The sequence below is a fragment of the Hylobates moloch genome, unplaced genomic scaffold (genome assembly GCF_009828535.3).
Source record: "Hylobates moloch isolate HMO894 unplaced genomic scaffold, HMol_V3 SCAFFOLD_17, whole genome shotgun sequence".
Taxonomy (NCBI): domain Eukaryota; kingdom Metazoa; phylum Chordata; class Mammalia; order Primates; family Hylobatidae; genus Hylobates; species Hylobates moloch.
Window position 1 is genome coordinate 44,316,331 of NW_026652292.1, and position 17,290 is coordinate 44,333,620.

The following is a 17,290-nucleotide window of genomic DNA, read 5'->3' on the forward strand; positions in this document are numbered from 1 at the left end:
ATGAGTGATTCAAAACAAGGTGCCAGTGGAAATTTTACAATCACAGATACTTGTAAACTGATGCTAAGTTTCTGACAAATAAGCTTGAATAATCAGAGATCTTGAGTTAGAGAAAGGCTAATTGTGAGCCTAAGTAATCCAGGATAATCTATAAAATTACTGGCTTGTGTTGGGAGCTATATGCTGTTTTTAAATGACTTATACCTAGGTCACGCTGAATATAAATGTTATTATGACATCAATAAAAGAATAAACATCCAAGGTTAGTCTCCATTTTAATTCTCTTATCATATTCATTCATTTATTCACTTAATATGTATTAAGCACCAACTATGTGCCAAGCAGTGTTCTAGGCACTAGAGAATCAGCAATGAATAAAACAGACAAAATTCTATGTGCTGGTTGGACTTACATTCTCACGGAGAGAGAAAGATAATGAACCATATAAATATGTAAAATATATGTAAAATGGGAGAAGTGTTGTGGCAGAAAAATGAAGCAAGAAAATTGGATTGGAAGTACTGAGGACGGGAATGGGGGGTTTCAATTCCAATTCGTTTGCAGTCACAGAAGTTTCACTTGATTAGGTGTTACTGGAGCAAGGACCTAAAAGGCACAGAAGTGAATCCTGCAGCTCTCTGGAGAAAGTGATTTTTCTGTGTAGAGACACCAAGCTCAGAGTCCTACAGCAGAAGCATGCCTGATGAGTTCTAGGAAGAGCGAGGTGGTCCCTGTGGCTGGAGAAGAGTGAGAAAGGAGCAGGAGACAATGTCTGAAAAAAATTAAGGAATAGGCCATGTTGGACCTTGGAGGCTATTAGGAAGATTTTCGGTTTTACTCTGAGAGAGATAGGAAGGTACTTGACTAGCTTCTTGCTTTTGAGTAGAAGAGAGACAGCATCTGATTTTTGTTTTAGGACCACTCTGGATGCTATTTTGAGACTGGAACGTAGGCAATCAAGGGCGGAAGAAAGTAAACCCAACTGTAGTAGTTTTCTACTGCTGCTATAACAAACCACCACACACTTAGTGGCTTAAAATGATACCATTTTGCTACCTTACAGTTGTGTGCGTTAGATGTCTCACTGGAGTAAAATCAAGGCCAGTGCAGGGCTATGCTCCTTTCTGGATGGAGGCTCTGGGGGAGAATCTGTCTCTTGCCTTTTGTAGTCTCTAGTGGCTGCCCGCATTCCTCGGCCCAGGGACCTTTCCTCCGTCTTCAAAGTTGGCAGCATCACATCTCTGACTCTTCTTCCGTTGTCACATATTCCCTGATTTCCTCTGACTCTGATCATTATTCCTTCTTATTACATCTGGGAAAAAGCCTTCATTTTTAACAACCCACTTGATTAGACTGTGCCTACCTGGATAATTCAGGACACTCTCCCCATCTCAAGGTCCTTAAATTAATCGCACCTGCAAAGTTCCTTTTGCCACATAAGGTAACATACTCACAGGTTCCGAGGATTAGGGCATGAACATCTCTGCAGGACGGGAGGCATTATTCTGCCTACTGAACCAGTTTACTGCAATCTACCTTCTATTTATATTACTGTTATTGGTACATTTGCCTCGTTCTCTTTTTAAAACCACAAACACTTTGCAGGGTTCGGCTTAGTGGGTCTATCTCACTTCAGTAGTCATGTCTTATTTCCAGGACTTTGTACTTCCTACTTTGGCCTGCCTCACTACCTACTTGGCTTGGCGTTTCCAATACAATCATTGGGAAGGAAAAAGTAATAATGGAATAGCAAAATACTTCTAGGACCTGAAAGCAATATAGGGTTTGGAAGGCTGTGTGTTCTCTCTGCGTAGGAATTTTTATATTCACAGTGGCATGAGCACAAAAGGAGGAGATCACTGGAGATATATTAAAGTATGGAGACCACCATCTGTGTGAAGGCAGAAGGACAAACCATATGCCATATGGAGGTATGTCTCCAACTCCACAACTCCATGACAAAAGTCCTTAAAATAGAAGGAAGATGGGATCAATAAAGAAGTGAGATACTTGTCATTATCCTACTCTGAGCACTTTATATTTGGAAAGATTTTGCATTGTTCCTCAAACATATGTTTAGTCTATCAGATGTTTTTAATGCCCAAGATAAAAGTTTAAATTAATATGCAGTAATGATTCTCATTTAAATTCCAGGTAAAGACTACCGATGGCTTATGGATTATGCAAGTCATTGATATTTGAAATAAAAATCTACATTGAGTTATCAAAGATAATAGTCACTTCCATTGAAGAATAAGCAAAATTTCCAAACACTTCATTAATATCCACATCAGTGATATTTCAAGACAGACTAACTCAGCAGTGTCAGCTAATGAAAGTGAATGAAGAATGTGAAGATTAAAAGATCAGTATGAATCAAGAATTAATTTGTGAATTTCATGAGTCATAAGTGCCCCTAGTGTTTCCCGGGCCTCACCAAGGCTGTAGGTACAAATAGTAGACTTGCCATCATGTTCCAGCCACTCTTGGTCCCCATCTGCATGTGCCGGGTAAGTTCTTACACATACACATGAACCAGGCTTCTCAGATGTAGCCATTATTTGCCAGGGACAGTACTTTTCCTCTCTTCTTGTTCTGGGCCTTTCTCCATGGCACTGCAGAATCATTCATGTATTGCTGCACCCACAGACTACTGTTGCTCTTGCCAGGTTTTGCCATCTCTGAAAGGTGCCCCCGGTGCTTCTGCTTGGTCTGTCATGTTCCCTGGCAACTCTATTGCATTTGGGAAACTGGTGTTATGAGAGTTGCTTGGGGTTCTAGTAAAATGAGTAATTGCATTAATTCCTCATTTTTACATAAAATCTGTTAAAGGGATTCAAAAGCATTGTGTCCTATGTCTTACTACATTTTAGTGAAATGACTTTTTAAAGTTTGCACGTAACAGTCCTATTCCTTACCAAATCTTCATTCAAATACTGTTCCGTCTCAGGAATTTTTTTTTCTCTTTTCTGAGCCAGATTTTTCTGCCTGACATTTTGTTTTCTTTCTTCAGGTGTCTCCTCAAATTCTCTTTCAAGTTGAGTCCTAGCAGGTATACTTTACCAGTTCAACAGACGTACTCAAGAAGATTCAATACTAATAACAGATACAGCTTAAGCTAAAGCTTGGACATCTGAACACTTGTATAAGACCTCAGTCTCTTGTACCTGTTTTGTACTATTAATTAAACAATAAAGTTTCTTTTTCTTTCTTTTTTTTTTTTTTACTTTTAAGTTCATGGGTACATGTGCAGGTTTGTTACACAGGTAAACATGTGTCATGGGGGTTTATTGTACAGATTATTTCACCACCCAAGTGTTAAGCCTAGTACACATTAGCTGTTTTTCCTGATCCTCTCCCACCTCCCATCCTCCACCCTCTGATAGGCCCCAGTGCATGTTGTTCCCCTCTATGTGTCCAGGTGTTCTCAACAGTAAATCTTAACACGTTAAGAATTAACTTTTTGGGCTGGGTGCGGTGGCTTATGCCTGTAATCCCAGTACTTTGGGAGGACAAGGCGGGTGGATCACAAGGTCAAGAGATCAAAACCATCCTGGCCAACATGGTGAAACCCCGTCTCTACTAAAAATACAAAAATTAGCCGGGTGTGGTGGTGGGCACCTGTAGTCCCAGCTACTTGGGAGGCTGAGGCAGGAGAATCGCTTGAACCTGGGAGGCGGAGGTTGCAGTGAGCTGACATCACGCCACCGCACTCCAGCCTGGGTGACAGAGCAAGACTCTGTCAAAAAAAAAAGAAAGAACTAACTTTTTCCATTCTTACTTTCTTTCAAAACTATAATTTAAAAACTTTTGTTCCCTACCATTTTTTCCAGTCATAGCCAAAGGAGCTTCCCTGGTTGAGGTAAGGCTAGAAGAGAAATATTTCCTGCTTGCCCGTTAGAACATCACTCCCTCCTTGGCATCCTCTTGCCCACACCAAGAGCCACTGGGAGGATGTTATGGAATACTAGGGGCTAATGAAAGGCAGTGGTGATCACTTTTCAATAGCTTCCTACTAAGGTAGAAATGGTGGCAAATGTATAAAGCTGTTCCATTCATTGGGATGAGTCTATATAAAGAAAATGTTATATTAAAATCTTATTTATTACCAATAGGGAATTTTAGGATAATAAATGGCCTTTACACATTACTCAACTTGTATCTTAAGACAGATTTTGCCATAATAATTTGTGCACATTTGTGACGTTACAGGTGCCTTTTATCAACTCTTAAATTTTCAATGCAAATGTTAATAGGTACAAATTAGTTTTCTTCCAAACTTCCTACTTAACACTTTTGATTAAGAACTTATTTTTGAGTCTTAGATTCCCTTGTTATTTCAATTAAGTAGTAACTGCAGAGTGTGATAAGTAATATAGATTTTTTTTGTTGTACGCAGAAAAATATGGTGGTACAAATAATTAGTGACTACAACTTTGCAATATGCCACATTCTGGAAAATGGAAGTATCAAGGAGTCAGAACTAATGGACAAGCTTATGGTTTTGTTTTGGGGAGGAAGAGAATGAGCAGTATTTATTATAGAGAACATTGCTAATTGATTACCCAATAGAATAATATACAATCTGAAAATAATATTAGAATAATGGACAGCCACTGCAAAATATAATAAATAAAAATGACAACTTTATCTTATGGAGGAAGCATTCCAAGAATATTCATATTTAATGGGGATTTTGGTTAAGGAACAGGTAAATCGTAGAATCTGTTTCAGAGGTGGTTAGTCACATGCATCTAAAAATAATACAGGTAAATTATAACACATTTCCTTAACACTAGGAAAGAGAAACTATTCTTCAGTCTAATGGTATCCAAACATGAATCTTTTAGGGAAATTTTCTCCAGAAATTTCTGTATGTGAATTATCAATTAACTTAATAAAAGAGAACAATTTCCTGTAAAACCAAGTTGTGTGAGAAGTTATATGACAATGATAAGCATATTACTCATCTCTTTTTGTATTTCTTAATCATTATTTGAAATAACACAACAATGACTATAGTTATATTTTGCAGTAATGTTGGAAACTGGTATGCCGGCGGGACGCGGTGGCTCACGCCTGTAATCCCAGCACTCTGGGAGGCCGAGGCAGGTGAATCACGAGGTCAAGAGTTCAAGAGCAGCCTGGCCAAGATGGTGAAACCACATCTCTACTAAAAACACACAAAAAATAGCCAGGTGTGGTGGCAGGCACCTGTAATCCCAGCTACTCAGGAGGCTGAGGCAGAGAATTGCTTGAACCTGGGAGGTGGGGGTTGCAGTGAGCCAGTGAGCCAAGAGAGCGCCACTGAACTTCAGGCTGGGCGACAGAATGAGACTCTGTTTCAAAAAAAAAAAAAAAAGAAAGAAACTAGATGCCAACTGATATCTGCAAATGTGACCTCAGATTCACAAATTCCTTCTTTCCTTTATTTATTCATACAAAAAGTGTTTATTAAATTCCTAAGAGGTGCCAGGCCCTTTAGAATTCCTGGGAATTGGCTGGGTGCAGTGGCTGATGCCTGTAATCCCAGCACTTTGGGAGGCTGAGGTGGGCGGATCACCTTAAGTCAGGAGTTCGAGACGAGCCTGGCCAACGTGGTGAAACCCCACCTCTACTAAAAATACAAAAATTGTCCAGGCGTGGTGATGCGTGCCTGTAATCTCAGCTATTTAGGAGGCTGAGGCAGGAGAATCATTTGTAACAGGGAGGCCAAGGTTGCAGTGAGCTGAGATCATGCCGTTGCACTCTAGCCTGGGCAACAACAGCAAAACTCGGTCACGAAAAAAAAAAAAAAAAGAAAAATAGAAAGAAAAAGAAAAGAAAAGAATTCTTGGGAAATATTGGTGAGCAAATGTAAATATAATGTAAGCACACAAATTAATACATAATCACGGTAAGAAATGCTATAAAGAAAGGGGTTATGAAAGATTAGGGGGAGATACTGACCCAGTCTGTGATCATGGGAAGTATCTTTGAAGAAGAAATATTTGAACAGAGATAGATGAGTGTGATTTAACCCGGAAAAAGGAGAAAGGAAATACTGTGCAGAGAGAAGCAATTATGTGTACGAAGACACAACAGCGGGAGGTAGCTGGTGGAGGCCGGTGTGGTGGAGGGCAGAAAGCCAGGGCAGAGGCCTGGAGTGCCAGGAGGCTGTTGCAGGAGCCAAGGAAGAAGTTGAAATGCCTAGAAAGAATTCAGACTTTATCTTAAAATCCACTACAAGGCAGGGAAAGTTGCAATCAGTGTATGCAGGTGGGTCAGGGATTGGGGGAGTGCAGATGAAATTTGCACATTTGGTAATAAACTAGAAATGGAGAGGTGAGAGGAGAGCACTTCTAAGCTGGAGCAGCTTCTGGGGTGGCTTCTAGCTGGAGGAACAGAATGAATGGACAATTGTGACATTCACTGAGCCAAGGGGTTGCTTGCAGGGAAGAGTCACAGAAATGGTTCTTACTTTAGTTCCTAAAATTTAGTGAGCGTTTTTAAATGGGCTGCTTTTCTGAGGAATTATTTCTGTTTTCTAACTCCTCAATATATTTCACATATTTATTAATTATACTGTATACCATCATGTTTTGTTTTTTCATTTTGGAAAAATAAATCCTCTTAAAGCCAATATATCAGAAAATTTAAGAGAAGTTAAAAGTCAACATCGTGAGTAAAAAATAAAATATAATGGTAAATAAATATATATATTTTTCTGAAATAGTGACTTTACTGTCTCCCAACGGACTTTTTTGAGCAGGATAATTACTTGTTGTGGAGGGCTGTCCTGTGTACGATGTTTAGCAGTATCTCTGCCTCTACTCATCAGATGCTGGTGGCAAACAGCCCTCTCCTTAGATGCGACAACCAAAACTATCCCCAGACACTGGCCAGTGTTTGCTGGGGGCGGGGGGAAGGGGAGGGCGGCGGAAGTTGCCCTATGGAATAACATGAGCTGATGACATTACAATGTGAGTAGTACTATTGAATTACACAGAACAAGACCAGAGTATAAGAAGTGTATATTCTTCGAGGAGATGATGGACGTTGTATGGAAATGTTTCATAGAAGAAATGATATTTGAGGTGGCTCATGAAAAGAGAGTAGGCAAATGCTAGGTAGAAAGAAGCTATCCCAGGCCAGGCATGTAGGCCTCAAATTGCATAGCATTTTAAGAATGACAGCTCATTCTACGCTGCACTGGTCCATACTCTCTAGGCCATCCACACTCGCCTTTCTGATGTCCACACCTTTAATGTATTAGGTTCTCTAACGTTTAGCAATTAGAGAGGTAAAGCTGTTTTTTATTTCCCTACTTCCTTAAGATCAATAGAAAGGATCAGCTTAAGCCAAGATCCCTGTTTTTAATTTTTGAGAGAAAGAAAGATAATCACCGTGAGAGCGTAATAGTTCCAAAAGATTCTAATACACTATTTCCAGCGCCCCAATGATTTATCGAGTGTTGTGTCTGCCCAAGTCATCTGCTGAGGAGATCTCATTGCAGTGTTTAAATTTGAGTGATTTTCACTCAATTTCCTCACTTTCCCCTTTTATCCTACTATCAGATTCCAGTTTTACACAATTTCTCGTTTTGAACACTTCACAACCCTAAAAATGTCTTCGTATAACAATTTTTGAGTAATTTTGTAATCTAAAATAGATGGAATAGAATCCTATTGTAAGAAAAGCTGCTTACAATTGATTGCATTAGATATTTTCTACTTCATACAATTAATAGCATGTCATTCAAACCCCTTTGATAACGAGATATAAAAGTAAACAACTTATTTGCAATTTCCTGGCCCTCAGGCAGGTAATATATGGCATGAATAACTTTCCTAATCATAACAGTAATTGTTTTATATTCAACAAAAAGTCTGATAACATTAGCAATTTTCATCCTGAGAAAATGTACTGAAGGAAGAACAGTCCCAAATGTGATAGAACTAAAATTACGTTAGCCAGAAATCACTTTCTAGTATTATAAAAGGAAAAGTATAATTTCTGCCCTAAATTTGTTACTTGCAGATAATGTGATGAGAACCGAGATCTTTTCAATGATTTTTATTATGGTTTAAAGGGCCTAGATTTATTTTTTAAATGTAATTACTAGTGAAGCTTTATTTTCTTAATAATATTCTATTTTCATTATAAGTCCTGTTATCCTCCCAAATTTTAATAGCATAAAAGATAACCATGGCATATATATTAATGATTTTATATCTACCAGACAAAACTAATCATAAATCTGATCATTGATTATCTGAATATTTTGATTATACTATTCGATTATAATATTTGAATCTGAATATTTGAATTCTTAAATTTATTTTTGTTTCTTCTTCATTTGGAAAATATGATGTGCTTCAGAACTCCTATTTAAATCCTCCTAATGTGGTTTTGAAACATGAATAGATAGAAAAATGCTAGAGAGAGGAGAGAGAGAGATGTGCTCTCATTTATTCTATACCTAAATTCTGTGAAGCGCATAAAGTAGAGATTTCAATGCTAATTTCCAAATGAGGAAATAGTCTCAAAATGTTGACACATAGACCACGTTAAACTGGCACTTTGAGGTAGAGCTGGACTAGAATACACTGCCTTTCATTCCCTAGTCAAGGCCTCAATAGGTCCCTGTACTATTGCAAAACAGTAGATTATGGGGATACACTGGGGCAAGAAGGGAGAGTGGTGAACTCACCCTCGGTAGTAAAATCTAAGGACACAGTTCACTGAACCACCTCAGCACCTCAGTCAAAACAGACTGCAAACTAGAGATCCCCAAAAGGAAAAACATTTAAGGTTTTGGAGGTTTTTCCCCATCTCCTCTTCATCTTCATTGTTTTTCAATTACTGTAATCAGAGGCAAACACATAAAAATTTATTTGTGCTTCAAATGGAAAAGATGGAGTGATCAGATCATAGCCATTATGTAGGTTTGACAATAAACATTTTTAAAATCCTGGGAATTGGCCGGGCGCGGTGGCTCACTCCTGTAATCCCAGCACTTTGGGAGGCCGAGGTGGGCGGATCACGAGGTCAGGAGATCGAGACTACAGTGAAACCCCGTCTCTACTAAAAATACAAAAAATTAGTCGGGCGTGGTGGCGGGCGCCTGTAGTCCCAGCTACTAGGAGAGGCTGAGGTGGGAGAATGACGTGAACCAGGAGGCGGAGCTTGCAGTGAGCCGAGATTGTGCCACTGCACTCCAGCCTGGGCAACAGAGCGAGACTCTGTCTCAAAAAAAAAAATAAATAAAGAGAAAAAAATCCTGGGAATTGGCAGCTAGAAGAAGAAAAGTCTAGCAGATGGAGTCCCTGATTTGTACACAAGACAAAGAAGTCAAAATAGGTCCAGGAAAGGTTAGCAATGATAATCATATTGCGTCTTTTTCTCAAAATATAGTATTTATTGTCTTTCCAAGCAAAGGTGGGCCCTGTAAAGGTTGACTATAGCTAGAATAAACTATGGCTAACTGGTTTTTTTGGAAAGTCAAGCAGTCTGATGGAGTGATGGACACAGCATGGTCTTTGGAAGAGAATATCAGCTGGTAGTAACGGGGATGATACATGATTTGTTAAATAGTGAGCACAAGAAGAATTCCCCGCTTTGGAGCCCTTGTTATATAAGCTGGCCTTCTCAATGGCACAACTGTAAAGAAAAGAAACAACTTTTTCTCCTGGTACCAAGTACAGGCCTGGATAGGTCAGCCTGCTTCATGCTTCTCCAGCCTCATTTGTAGCACTTTCTTCTTGTTCTCTAAGCCTGGCTGTGCAAACATGCCAGGCTGTCCTCCTGGTATTTTGCATTGGCTCTTCCCCCGGCTTAGCACCCACAGTCTTTATCTTGCTAGCTTTCTCATTCTTCAGGTCTCAGTGTAAATGTCACTTCCTTAGAGAGGCCTCCTATATCTCCTGAATTAAAATTATTTTCTTTGACCCAGATGCTTGTGTCCCAGTCTCCTATGTGCATTATTGCATTTGTTATTGTTTGCCTCCCTTCCGCAAGGGCAGGGATTATGTGTGTTTCCTCATCTCTGTCCCCAGCACCTAGCACTGTGAATCTTCCCTAATTAGTGTTCAATAAATGTTTGTCAAATGAATTCTAATGCTTCGTGTTTTTCTAAATGTAGGAAAGTACAGCGTTTTCTACTTTTAAAGTGTTTCCATGGAAGAGACATCTTAAACTAGTTCATATTTCTTGTCTTCCATGATTTCCTCTAAAAGCAATAATAAATAAGAATTAAAATATACCAACATAACATTTCCACATAATATCATGAAATGTAGAAATTGCCATTTTGCATAATCAAGAAGGGAACTGTGTCTCTTGGGCCCCTAAGTAGGTTCCCAGGTTGCAAAACAACACGAGCTTCTTTGTATCAAAAGCCTCTTACTTCCTATCTAGTGTGCTGGATGCTTTACACACATATCCTCTTTATCTCCTCAAATAATCCAACAGTTAGATTATATTATCCTCATTTTCCAGATAAGGAAAACAAGTCTTAAAACAGGATGCTAATTTCAGACAGTGCTAGGATTTGAATTCTGATTCATCTACATGCTATGCTGTTTCTCTAAAATACTTCTAAACTGTTCTTTCAAAGGAAAACTCCATAATATTAGGGGATGATGTGGGATTATTATTCACATTGTTTTAAACTAGATATTCTAGAATTTGATCTTCTTGTCTGGGAAACCCTGAAAATTAAATATTAATGCTAACGTATTTTATTGTATCATATGCCTGGAGTCCTAGCTGAGCCTAATCTGAAGTTCGGGTATGTCTGGGCATGTCTCATTAGCTGGTGATGGAATAACAGCCTGGTTTAATTATTCTGCGCCATCCTCATGGATTAAGTATAAACTCTCTGAGGAGAATTATGCAGGCAGAGATTGAAGGGACTTTGAAAGTCCATGAAGCATTTTGTGAGACGTTGGTTATAACCAGGTGGAGCCCAAGTAGAAAAATGTGGCATGAAATGGGAAAAAGCAGTGTTCCCCACTTCACCATGGAACACAGCATGGTTCTCCACACTGTGAGGATAAAAGAGAATACAGCAACATTGTGACACTTTGCAGCAGAATTAGGAGAATGAGTGTGACCACTCCGATGGAGGTATCAGAAGCAGTACTGAGGTACCACGCTCCAGCAGCCCTTAGCCACTGCACAGCAAACAGTAAGAGGGCTGTCTTGGAAGAAATGAGAGCTCTATGTGAGAAATCAAGTGAGACATGCTTCTGGACTCCAAGCCATTCTCTGACACAGCTGGAGAGGGTGAGCCAATGAAATAAGAGTGATATAATCTGACAGGCACAGGTGCATTTTTATTCCTTCCATAAACCTGCACTACAAGTTTTTGTTTAAGTTTTCGACTTGACTTAGCATGCCCACTATTGATACTTTAATGCCTGCTGACCTCTTTGTTAATAAAATTCTAAGTTTAGATTAACTGAAGTATTCATAATTTCCATTTGTACATCAATAATTTGCAATAATGCTGCCCTTTCTCTGGTGTTCACCTTTTTCAGTTAGTTTATTTTTAAAAAGTCTAATATAAAAGAATATGTAAAAGAGTTGGTCTTCTTTTTTAAAGGTGGGTTGATTTTGATAAGGTATCTTACGAATTTTGTAATCAGTTATTATCTTGAAGGAAAACAAAAGGCTCTTAAGAAATTTCCATTGTAAATACAAAAGAACCGGTAACTAATTCCTTTTGACCATACATTAACTTTGAAGAGCTGAATATTTAACGAAGAACCCGCAAACATCTGTAAAGCAGCTACCTTTCAAAAACTCTCCATACTATTTTCCGGATATTTTGAGTTAGCTGATTAAAAGAACTCTCCCTCTTTTAACATGGTATTTAAAATCAGGGATGTTAAACCCATGAGGATGAAAGAGTTTTCCCTAAATTGTCTTTATGGAAACAATATATTGGCATGGCAGCTTGTTATAATAAATCACCCTGTGCCTTTTTGAAATGTGAGTTTGCTTCTTCTGCCATTAAGAGGTGGAGTCTATTTCTTCACCTTCGCATGTCTGGGATGGTCTTCTGACTGTAAATTCCACCTAGGCCTTCAGAGGCCTGGCAGCTTCTGGTCTTGCCCTCTTGGCACCTTGGATTACCTTACAGTGGAGGGGAAAGAGCATCTGGAGGTGACAGGGCACAGCCAGCACAAATTGTCAAATGTGAACAAAGCTTTTCCCAGTTGAGTTGTCACATGAATGCAGCCATATGAGTGACTTCAGATGAGACCAGCAAAAGCATTGTCAATCCAGAGAGTTTTATCATTGTTTTAAGACACTTAGGTTTTAGGCTGTTTTATCATGAAGCAATAATAAATTCAATATGTTGTTTCCTTTCCTTGAAAAACAAGCTCTGTTGAGAAGTGAGATTTTTTTTTAGAACTTGCTGTTCTAAATTTGTCATTTACACTAGTTCAATATACTGTTTCAATCTGTGTCAAATGCCAATATGGAAAGTATTTCTATTGTCATAGGCAATTTGTAAGTAGATGAGCACAGAAATTAAGTGTTGCTTCAATACAAAGTGAATGTTGTTTACTTACAAATCTTGTTTTCACTTGTTTTGTAAGCAAATAAAATGTCTTAAAAATTAAATATAGATAAAAGCCACAAAATCTAAAGTAGAATAACACATGTACTATAGATTCTTTTTACTAAACTTCTGATGTCGTAAGGGGAAAAATATTGTATATTTGATGACAAACTTTTCTCAAAGGTGTGCTTTTTTTTTTTTTTTTTTTTTTTTTTTTTTTTTTTTTGAGACGGAGTCTCGCTCTTTCACCCAGGCTGGAGTGCGGTGGCGCGATCTCTGCTCACTGCAAGCTCCGCCTCCCGGGTTCACGCCATTCTCCTGCCTCAGCCTCTCCGAGTAGCTGGGACTACAGGCGCCCGCCACTACGCCCGGCTAATTTTTTTGTATTTTTAGCAGAGACGGGGTTTCACCATGGTCTCGATCTCCTGACCTCGTGATCCGCCCGCCTCGGCCTCCCAAAGTGCTGGGATTACAAGCGTGAGCCACCGCGCCCGGCCTCAAAGGTGTGCTTTTTTAAAAATAAACATCTGATAATAAACAAAAAGTTTAGATCTAGAGGAATTTTAAATATTAATCTATCAATGTCAAGTCCATCAACTTCATTTTAGATATGAGGAAACAGGGTGAGTTAAGTGTTTTACTCATAATCATATAATGAGATAGTGACAGACTTCTAAGATGATGAGAGTCAGAGATGGGTTAAATAACTTGCTCATGGTCCCACAGCTGGTGAGTGGCAGTTCTAGCTGCACCTTTTTTGGCTTTAGCTTAATAACTCCCAAGGGTTGAACAAAGCTAAAGTAAAAAGAAAAAAAATTGAGTCATATAGATGCTAGTAAAGAGAGAACCAAGAAATTGGTTTTGCTGATGTAAACCCAGTGCATGGGCCAACTCAAAGTGGGTAACAGAGGGTTTCTTTTCTGTCCTTGCCTCATCTTTAAGGGTCGTGTTCCTGGCTCTGATGAGGAACGCTATGGGTACCTGGGCTACCCTGTTTATGACTTACAAATAACTTACAACCTGAGAGACGGGAAGCTCAGAATCAGGTAGGTAAGGGAAGCCCCAAAGTAATTATATCTGCCATTACAAAAACCCATCAAAAACTATTTTGTGCCAAGTGCTATGTTAAGTGCTTCTAGGTATTATATAAACTGAATAGGAAATAACTATTAATGTCGGAGCTGATTATTCAGACCTTCCAGACTTCTAGATACACAAAGTTTGAGAGAGAGGGCAGAGATATCTTGCACCAAAGATGCTTTGGCACTTTGCGTTCACTTTTATTTGGTACATATTTTTGAAATGCATGTATGAGCAATCCTGGTTTGAGGGTATTTGTCAGGGTAGACAATAATCAGGCTTAACCCATTCTGTGATGATAAGTTATACTGATTACCAGTTGATGGCTTAGAAGACAATAAATGGCTTAGCCTATGTTTGCCTTGCAAAGCTCAAACCACATATTGGCAGAAGCGCTCCCACAGAAGGCTGAAATAGAAATGGAGTGACATTTCAGCCCAATACATTCTGTTTATTTAAGCTGTTATTGATGTTTGTCCTTGAGACTTTCAATTTAATTTATCCTCCATGAAAGAAACCATAGCTGGTTTACATTCATATTGATGACTTACTCTAATAACTCCCTTTGATTAAAAATATGATCAGTTTTAATTTCAGGGAAGCAAGCTATATTCCTTTTCTTATTTTTGTTTTCTTTTACAGATATTTTTTCCTTTGGGGTAATATATAGTTACAGACTATCCCAGGGGATAGAAGACTGGAGTTAGGAGACAGAAAGAGCAGCTCAGAGCCTAAAGCAGCTGGCCAATTATTCTGACCCCTTAGACATAGGGGTGTGTCTTTGATCTGAAAATGAGAATAGATAAGTAGAGATCTGGGGGAAAATCCAGAACAATTATTGAGTTGGACTAGTGAATGTAAATAGGGGTGACATTCATTAACATATCCAAGGTTCCAAAGACAGGAGCCACAATTCCAAAGGAGAGGTAAGCTAGGTATTAGTAGGCATTGGTGTGGGAGGAGACAAGAGTCTTGGAATGGGGATGGATGGCAAGCAATGTGACAGACCCAGGAAATAGCTCAGGGAACATTACCCCGGTTTAGTTACTGATCAGTCTCCCTAAGCGAGTCTCTAACCCCTGGTCTTAAATGAAAAGGTTTTGATGCACATTCACTACCTTTTATGATAAGCAATGAAAAAATTGGAAGAATATTTACTCTTGGGCTTTATAAGAACATATATTTCATAAAATCGGACATGAAAAGCTGTAAGTCACCATAAATGAAAAGAATTTCAGATAAGCTTTGCCTACCTTGTGCTAATATAAAATATGTGTGTGTGCATGCACATGTGTAATGGTTGTCTCAAGAAAGGTAAAGTCTAAAGCATGTAATGAGAAGCATAGGTCAGTGTCACCCACAAACTTAAATGACCTGCTTGACAGAGCGGAGGACATTATCAAGGCTTGAGTTTCAAGTCATCATTAAATCACTGAGAACCCATCAATTACAAGACTAAAGGTCTCCTAAATTTATCCAATGTTGTGTTTATTCTGTGTGCTTGCAAAAAGCTTGTTAGAAGTAGAGTACAGTAATGTATCCTTTTCTTCTTTTCCTTTGTAAAAGCATACAATCAATCAAGACATTTCTGTAGCACTTTAGCAGAGGAGGTCAGGGTAGCCTATTATTCATGAATGGCTGATAATTTCACATACTCTATTGCATATAATCTCCTATTACAGATACTATTAAGGTAAATTCCTGATTTCCCCATAAGCCTGGATGTCTCCTGAGTTGGCGACGTCAATAGAAGTTCAGAATGACTTTATTTATAAGACAGAACATTGTGATAAAGAAGACAGTTTCTCCAGACATGCGAATCTAGATATTCCCAGTTATTTACTAAATTAGATGCATCTATTCTGCATATATAAATGAAATATATTGCAGAGTATTTCAGGGAGGAGGGACTTTAGAAACATTATACCCCAATATCCCTACTCGAAATTAAGAAACTAAGGTTCTTAGACTTTAGCGGCATTCCAAGATTTGGGAGATCTGTGAGACCATAGATTTCCAGCCCATTACACTTCCTGCTGTACCAATTTTCCTCTAAATGGCAGACATGTCTAACAGATGGTAGGCAAGATAATTTTAAGTAATTAAAGAAATAGCAGAGAATGACATAGTGAGAAAGTTGTTCTCTTTTAAAATATATTTCAATACTTCTGATTTACATCCAGTACAAAACTTTAGTGTGAAGCTAGTACAGTTTTTAGGGCCTTTATAACATCTATTCATTTCTGATTTTCTCAGAGAGAGCAGGACAGAGGCATCATAGGCAGCAGTATTTAGCTAGAATTTAATGGCATCTTTTTAATGGAATTCATTTTTTAAATTATCTTTTATTTTTCAAAGTTATATTTGTTTTCCATTTATAACAGTGATATAAAGTTTCTTTTAAAAATAAGTTAATTTTGGTTATAAAATAGAGTTGATACAAAAGTACCATGTAAATAATAGCTCAGGAGACCCTCAACTATTACAGAAATCATAGAGTTGGTATTAGATGACAAGTTTGGTGAAGCCAAACATAGCAATATTATCTATATCACTACCTCTCAGTTTATAAATTTTTATATTTGTATAACTTTATGCATTAACTAGTTATTTACAGCTACTTAATAATTTTGTGAAATAAGCAACTATTTAATGATTTTGTGAAATAAGCAAGAAAGCATTGCCATCTCTGTTTTACAATGAAAGAAAATGGAGCCCAGAGAAATAAAACCACTTACATGATCACAGTACAAATGATAGAATACCAAGAAAAGCTCAATTCATTTTTCCCCAAAGGGTATTCTGCCTTGTTATATAGCCCCTTATTTTAACCAGATATATATTGCCCTACTAATGAAAATGGGAAGTTTTCTATGCAAAAAAGTCAGTAGGCATTAATTATATTTTCATGGGTTCTAATATCTAGTACTAGAGAAAGGCCATTATAGTATGTCCTCTCTAAAACATACAACATATAAAACTTGGGTACATTAAGATGAACCAACCATTGAATATGAGGGAGATAAAGAAGGAGGTATATTTAAAAAGTATAAGACCGTGATCCTTGAATGCAAAAATTGTACACCATATCTGAATGTTTGAAAGACAGCAGAGAAAGGATATATTGCACAAAATTCAGAGAACAAAAATAAGTTATAATACTAAATGTATGCAGTTGATATTTGGTGCCTTGGCAGTTCAGAAACTGTTGCTTGCATTTGTGTCAAGTTTATGTAAGCTGTTTTAATATAAATTTTCTTATTCAATTTTTGAAACAACCAAGTGGTTGAGGTTACCATAATTCTGCAAATAAAGAAACTGAGGCTCTGGGATGTTAAATGTCAAACATGAAGACCCTTGAATAATGCCTCAATATTTGCATAAACGTGCTTCCATTGCTATACCCCATAATGACTTGGGAATGGGAAAATCTGATTTTGTGGCTATGGTTGATCCATTAGGTTCTTTGTGTCTTAGTTTTTCAGAGTTATCAAAGGCTTCATTATGTCATCTTAAGGAGGTATTATTTTTAATTCACAATATGCCATTCCTCAGAATCGTTATTCATTGTTAAACATAATCATATAGGATTAAAGCTAAACCCTCTTCTTTTTTATCCCAGATTCTGGATTCAAACTATAAAGATCTCTCCATCTG

General features: G+C 38.0%; 1 protein-coding gene across 5 annotated transcripts in view; it reads right to left on the reverse strand.

Moving 5' to 3' along the window:
- The window catches only part of GABRB1 (gamma-aminobutyric acid type A receptor subunit beta1), a 439,350-nt gene that overhangs the window by 336,667 nt on the left and 85,393 nt on the right, over positions 1-17,290 (reverse strand). The gene's annotated exons all lie outside the window — the stretch shown is intronic.